Source organism: Manis javanica, chromosome 15 (assembly GCF_040802235.1).
Source record: "Manis javanica isolate MJ-LG chromosome 15, MJ_LKY, whole genome shotgun sequence".
Classification (NCBI taxonomy): Eukaryota; Metazoa; Chordata; class Mammalia; order Pholidota; family Manidae; genus Manis; species Manis javanica.
Window position 1 is genome coordinate 87,993,480 of NC_133170.1, and position 8,167 is coordinate 88,001,646.

Below are 8,167 nucleotides of genomic sequence, written 5' to 3' on the forward strand. Positions count from 1 at the left end.
CTCTGGGGCGCACAGAAAGCAGAGAAGCAGTCTAAGGCAGGCCCTGCACTCAGCAAGGGAGCTTCCTCCATACTGCCAGGCAAGACACAAAGACCCAGTCTACATGCAATCACCCAACACAAGCCACAAGGGGTTGCAGGTGTCCCAGTAAAGAAAGGCCAGTAGCAAGTGGAAAGTTTGGTCCTCCCAGCTGACAGTCAATAGCACCTGTCAACATGAAAAGGCAAAAAAATATAATCCAGACAAGACTAACCCAGACAGCTTTGGCATCTGCTACATCTTCCCCTGAGAAGGAACCTGGGGAGATAGATTTAACCAGTCTTCCTGAAAAAGAATTCAAAACAAAAGTCATAATCATGCTGATGGACTTGCAGAGAAATATGCAAGAACTAAGGAAGGAGAATACAGAAATAAAACAAGCTCTGGAAGGACTTCAAAACAGAATGGACGAGATGCAAGAGACCATTAATGGACTAGAAAACAGAGAACAGGAACGCAGAGAAGCTGATGCAGAGAGAGATAAAAGGATCTCCAGGAATGAAAGAATCCTAAGAGAACTGTGTGACCAATCGAATCGGAACAATATCCGCATTATAGGGAAAGGAGAAGAAGTAGAGAGAGAAAAAGGGATAGAAAGTGTCTTTGAAGAAATAATCGCCACAAACTTCCCCAAACTAGGGGAAGAAATGGCCTCTCAGACCACCGAGGTACACAGAACTCCCATGAGAAGGAATCCAAGGAGGGCAACACCAAGACACATAATAATTAAAATGGCAAAGATCAAAGACAAGGACAAAGTATTAAACGCAGCAAGAGAGGAAAAAAAGTTTACATACAAAGGAAAACCCATCAGGCTATCATCAGACTTCTCAACAGAAACCCTACAGGCCAGAAGAGAATGGCATGATATACTTAATGCAATGAAACAGAAGGGCCTCGAACCAAGACTACTGTATCCAGCACGTTTATCATTTAAATATGAAGGAGGGATTAAACAATTCCCAGACAAGCAAAAGTTGAGGGAATTTGCCTCCCACAAACCACCTCTACAGGGCATCCTACAGGGACTGCTCTAGATGGGAGCACTCCTAAAAAGAGCACAGAATAAAGCACCCAACATATGAAGAAGGGAGGAGGAGGAATAAGAAGGGAGAGAAATAAAGAATCATCAGATCGTGTTTATAATAGCTCAACAAGAGAGTTAAGTTAGGCAGTAAGATAGTAAAGAAGCTAACCTTGAACCTTTGGTAACCACAAACTTAAAGCCTGCAATGGCAATAAGTACATACCTTTCAATGATCACCCTAAATGTAAATGGACTGAATGCACCAATCAAAAGACACAAAATAATAAAATGGATAAAAAAGCAAGATCCATCCATATGCTGCTTACAAGAGACTCACCTCAAACCCAAAGACATGCACAGACTTAAAGTTAAGGGATGGAAAAAGATATTTCATGCAAACAACAGAGAGAAGAAAGCAGGTGTTGCAATTCTGGTATCAGACAAAACAGACTTCAAAATAAAGAAAGTAACAAAAGGTAAAGAAGGACATTAGATAATGATAAAGGGCTCAGTCGAACAAGAGGATATAACCATTATAAATATATATGCACCCAATACAGGAGCACCAACATACCTGAAACAAATACTAACAGAACTAAAGGAGGAAATAGAATGCAATGCATTCATTCTAGGAGACTTCAACACACCACTCACTCCAAAGGACAGATCCACCAGACAGAAAATAAGTAAGGACACAGAGGCACTGAACAACACACTAGAACAGATGGACCTAATAGACATCTATAGAACTCTACATCCAAATGCAACAGGATACACATTCTCCTCAAGTGCACATGGAACATTCTCCACAGTAGACCACATTCTAGGTCACAAAAAGAGCCTCAGTAAATTCCAAAAGATTGAAATCCTACCAACCAACTTTTCAGACCACAAAGGTATAAAACTAGAAATAAACTGTACAAAGAAAGCAAAAAGACTCACAAACACATGGAGGCTTAACAACACGCTCCTAAATAATCAATGGATCAATGACCAAATCAAAATGGAGATACGGCAATATATGGAAACAAATGACAACAACAACACAAAGCCCCAACTACTGTGGGACACAGTAAAAGCAGTCTTAAGAGGAAAGTATATAGCAATCCAGGCATATTTACAAAAGGAAGAACAATCCCAAATGAATGGTCTAATGTCACAATTATCGAAATTGGAAAAAGAAGAACAAATGAGGCCTAAGGTCAGCAGAAGGAGGGACACAATAAAGATCAGAGAAGAAATAAATAAAATTGCGAATAATAAAACAATAGCAAAAATCAATGAAACCAAGAGCTGGTTCTTTGAGAAAATAAGCAAAATAGATAAACCTCTAGCCAGACTTATTAAGAGGAAAAGAGAGTCAACACAAATCAACAGTATCAGAAACGAGAAAGGAAAAATCACGATGGACCCCACAGAAATACAAAGAATTATTAGAGAGTACTATGAAAACCTATATGCTAACAAGCTGGAAAACCTAGGAGAAATGGACAACTTCCTAGAAAAATACAACCTTCCAAGACTGACCCAGAAAGAAACACAAAATCTAAACAGGCCAATTACCAGCAATGAAATTGAAGCGGTAATCAAAAAACTATGAAAGAATAAAACCCCCGGGCCAGATGGATTCACCTTGGAATTTAATCAGACATACAGGGAAAACGTAATACCCATTCTCCTTAAAGTTTTCCAAAAAATAGAAGAGGAGGGGATACTCCCAAACTCATTCTATGAAGCCAACATCACCCTAATACCAAAACCAGGCAAAGACCACACCAAAAAAGAAAACTACCTACCAATATCCCTGATGAACATAGATGCAAAAATACTCAACAAAATATTAGCAAACTGAATTCAAAAATACATCAAAAGGATTGTACACCATGAGCAAGTGGGATTCATCCCAGGGATGCAAGGATGGTACAACATTCGAAAGTCCATCAACATCATCCACCACATCAACAAAAAGAAAGACAAAAAACACATGATTATCTCCACAGATGCTGAAAAAGCATTTGACAAAGTTCAACATCCATTCATGTTAAAAACTCTCAGCAAAATGGGAATAGAGGGCAAGTACCTCAACATAATAAAGGCCATTTATGATAAACCCACAGCCAACATTATATTGAACAGTGAGAAGCTGAAAGCTTTTCCTCTGAGATCGGGAACTAGACAGGCATGCCCACTCTCACCACTGTTATTTAACATGGTACTGGAGGTCCTAGCCACAGCAATCAGACAAAACCAAAAAATGCAAGGAATCCAGACTGGTAAAGATGAAGTTAAACTGTCACTATTTGCAGATGACATGACACTGTACATTAAAAACCCTAAAGGCTCCACCCCAAAACTACTAGAACTGATATCGGAATACAGCAAAGTTGCAGGATACAAAATTAACACAGAGAAATATGTGGCTTTCCTATACACTAACAATGAACCAACAGAAAGAGAAATCAGGAAAACAACTCCATTCACAATTGCATCAAAAAAAATAAAATGCCTAGGAATAAGCCTAGAAAGAAGTGAAAGACTTATACGCTGAAAACTACGAGTCACTCTTAAGAGAAATTAAAGGGGACACTAACAGATGGAAACTCATCCACTGCTTGTGGCTAGGAAGAATTAATATCGTCAAAATGGCCACCCTGCCCAAAGCAATATACAGATTTGATGCAATTCCTATGAAACTACCAGCAACATTCTTCAATGAACTGGAATAAATAATTCAAATATGGAAACACCAAAGACCCCGAATAGCCACAGCAATCCTGAGAAAGAAGAATAAAGTAGGGGGGATCTCACTCCCCAACTTCAAGCTCTACTATAAAGCCATAGTAATCAAGACAATTTGGTACTGGCACAAGAAGAGAGACACAGACCAATGGAACAGACTAGAGAATACAGACATTAACCCAGCCATATATGGTCAATTAATATTTGATAAAGAAGCCATGGAAATACAATGGTGAAATGACAGTCTCTTCAACAGATGGTGCTGGCAAAACTGGACAGCTACATGTAGGAAAATGAAACTGGACCATTGTCTAACCCCATATACAAAAGTAAACTCAGAATGGATCAAAGACCTGAATGTAAGTCATGAAACCATTAAGCTCTTGGAGAAAAACATAGGCAAAAACCTCTTAGACATAAACATGAGTGACCTCTTCTTGAACATATCTCCCCGGGAAAGGAAAACAACAGCAAAAATGAACAAGTGGGACTATATTAAGCTGAAAAGCTTCTGTACAGCAAAAGACACCATCAATAGAACAAAAAGGAACCCTACGGTATGGGAGAATATATTTGAAAATGACAGATCCGATAAAGGCTTGACATCCAGAATATATAAAGAGCTCACATGCCTCAACAAACAAACAAAAATTATCCAATTAAAAAATGGGCAGAGGAACTGAACAGACAGTTCTCCAAAAAAGAAATACAGATGGCCAACAGACACATGAAAAGATGCTCCACATCACTAATTATCAGAGAAATGCAAATTAAAACTACAATGAGGTATCACCTCACACGAGTAAGGATGGCTGCCATCCAAAAGACAAACAACAACAAATGTTGGCGAGGCTGTGGAGAAAGGGGACCCCTCCTACACTGCTGGTGGGAATGTAAATTAGTTCAACCATTGTGGAAAGCAGTATGGAGGTTCATCAAAATGCTCAAAACAGACTTACCACTTGACCCAGGAATTCCACTCCTAGTAATTTACCCTAAGAACACAGCAATGAAGTTTGAGAAAGACAGATGCACCCCTATGTTTATTGCAGCACTATTTATAATAGCCACGAATTGGAAGCAACCTAAATGTCCATCGATAGATGAATGGATAAAGAAGATGTGGTACATATACACAATGGAATACTACTCAGCCATAAGAAGACAGCAAATCCTACCATTTGCAGCAACATGGATGGACCTGGAGGTTATTATGCTCAGTGAAATAAGCCAAGTGGAGAAAGAGAAATACCAAATGATTTCACTGATCTGTGGAGTATAAGAACAAAGGAAAAACTGAAGGAACAAAACAGCAGAATCACAGAACCCAAGAATGGACTAACAGGTACCAAAGGGAAAGGGACTGGGGAGGATGGGTGGGTAGGGAGGGATAAGGGGGGGAAGAAGAAGGGGGTATTAAGATTAGCATGCATGGGGGGGTGGGAGAAAGGGCAGGGCTGTACAACACAGAGAAGACAAGTAGTGACTCTACAACATTTTGCTATGCTGCTGGACAGTGACTGTAAAGGGGTTTATAGTTGGGACCTGGTATAGGGGAGAGCCTAGCAAACATAATATTCATCAGGTAAGTATAGATTAATGATAACAAAAAAAAAAACGAAAGAAAGGGGGATTACTCCCTGAAAGGATAAAACTAACTGTAAATCAACGATTAATGCATACTTTAAATATCATTAATTTTGACCACTTAAAGGGTGTCAGATGATCGGCTATGGAGGTACATTTTTCTGATAATATTTCTCTCTCTTAAAAAAAAAAAGCAGTTCCTGTGTGGTGACCTCCAGTGAGTTCTACACAATGGTATAAAGGGCATATAAAAGTGTAGGTAAAGGGTCTGTTTGTGTTTATACAGAGGATCAAAGCCTAATTTGGCTACCCAGAAAATGAACTAAGATACGATATGGAAACGAACTTCCAACATCAGCACTCCCTGGAAGACTCATAAGAGAAGATGATCATCAAAAAACCCCAACAGAGATCCACGCGCTGCTACAGCTGTAGATTCACTCGTCCCACCAGTTCCTGGACTTGCCATGGGAATGAAGAAGGAGATATCTAAGCTGGCCTGTGCATACAGGAAAACAACAAATTTGACTGGATCTATACTGTTGGAACTCAACCAAGAATTAGGAGCAGTGCAAATTGTAGCGCTCCAAAATCTTACAACTACAGACTATCTACTGTTAAAAGAACATATGGGATGTGAACAGTACCCAGGAATGGGTTGTTTTAATTTGTCTGATTTCTCTCAGACTGTTCAAGTTCAGTTAGACAATATCCACCATATCATAGATAAGTTTTCACAAATGCCTAAGGTGCCTAACTGGTTTTCTTGGTTTCACTGGAGATGGCTGGTAATTAAAGGTCTGCTTTGGTTATGTAACTGTATTCCTATTATGTTAATGTGTGTGTGCAATTTAATTAGCAGTTTAAAACCTATACATGCTGAAGTTACTCTACAAGAAGATATGTCAAAGAAATGATCGATCTTCCCATGTTTTCTTCCGTCTGCTACTTCTATAGCTTTTCTTCTTCCTTCCTAACTAAAACCCTTAAATAGAATTCGTGCCTCATATCGAATTTACCAAGTATCATAATTCTTCCAAGTGGTAAAGATACCTCAAGAAAAATATTGGGCATAGAAGCCACAGGGCATAAATATGCAAAGAAGTGAAAAGCTAACCTTTTCAAACAATAAGGCTTCTTTCTCACTTACAAACTTTACATTTCCCTGTATGGCCCCGGAAGATGACTGGTTAGCCAGACACGGGTAAGATTCCTCAAGGGAGGAACAACCTAAGACAGGCACAGTCGCAGGGAGGCCATCAGGTGAGAAATTGGGGATCAACAGAGGTGAGGCTTAGAACCTCACCCCCCCCCTGTTTTGAGAGAAATCTTCTGCATCCGTGGATGTTTTGTTGCCCTTGTCTGGCTTGGATTAACACTTAGTCTACAGGCACACACCTGATCATCTACATTTGCTCTCTTACAACACTAAACTGTGTTTTCTACCTTTATCTTGCATCTACCTACCACTTCAGCATTTTATTAAAAATAATAATAATAAAGAGAGAAATGTGGTATCCACATATAAATCAAGTATAAAAATCAAACAACTATTCATATTTGAACTGATTGTTTATAGTTCATAATGCATGATCAAAACTGAAAGTTTCTGTGATGACTGCCCTTGTACTGTTCACCATGTAACTTATTCAATATGTAAGAATTTGTTGTCCATGTAAGAACTTGTTCATTATGCTTCAGAAGATTAGAGACTGACTAAAATTAGACTTGGGGTGGATTAATGATTGTGCACTGAGCATTGACTCCCCTATACAGAATTTTATTGTTGTTAACAACCATTTGATCAATAAATATGAGAGATGCCCTCTCAAAAAAAAAAAGTACAGATTTCCAATTGTAAAATAAATAAGTAACCGGAATGTAATGTATAGCATAAGGAATATAGTCAAAATATTGTAACAACTTTGTATGGTGATAGCTGGTAGCTAGAATTATTATGTATATAAATGTTGAATCACTGTGTTGTACACCTGAAACTAATGTAATACTGTGTGTCAACTACCCTTCAATAAAAAAAAAATTCTCATAATTCAGATTCCTACAAACAGTGAATGGCTGCCCTGCTGTGGACACCAGCTTAGCTGTGGGGTCAGTCACCATCATCAGTAAAGAGACACCAGTGCCTCCTGATAAGGGGTCCTGAGAAGGACACACCATGCCCAGGGGCATTCGCACCATCAGCTGCATCTCCTGTGTGCAGACCTCAGGTAGTGTCCATTTGTGTGGCATTCTAGACAGCAGCTGGCCCCTGTGCCCTTCAAAAAACTCAAGGTCAGAACACACAAAGAAACATGAGGCAGTGTGCAGCTGAGACAGGACCCAGGGGCCCGACTGTTGTGCATACACAATTCCTGAGGCAGGACTGGGCTGGGAAGGGGGAGGGAAGATGGCTAGAAATGGCATTGGAAGCCAGTGGTGGATGGGACAATAGTGGTGTGCCTTCATTTCCCACAATCATTGTCCTGTGCCCATGCCCTTGGGGTTAGGAAATATATATTGAAAAGTCTTGAGGACAAAAGGGCACAAAGTCTGAAACAGGGTCCGAAATGGGGGAGAAAGGAGTGAGAGTGAGAGAGATGATAAAAGAGGCCAGATAAATGTTGCATAGTGAAAAGTTGGTGGAAGTTAGCTGGGAAACGGGTATTTGAGAATTCTCTGTCCTATTTTAATGCACCTTTTCTATAAATTTGAAATTATATAAGAAGTTATAGAAAAAAATGTCTACCCTTTGTTCAATGCAAGTTAAGTATCTCC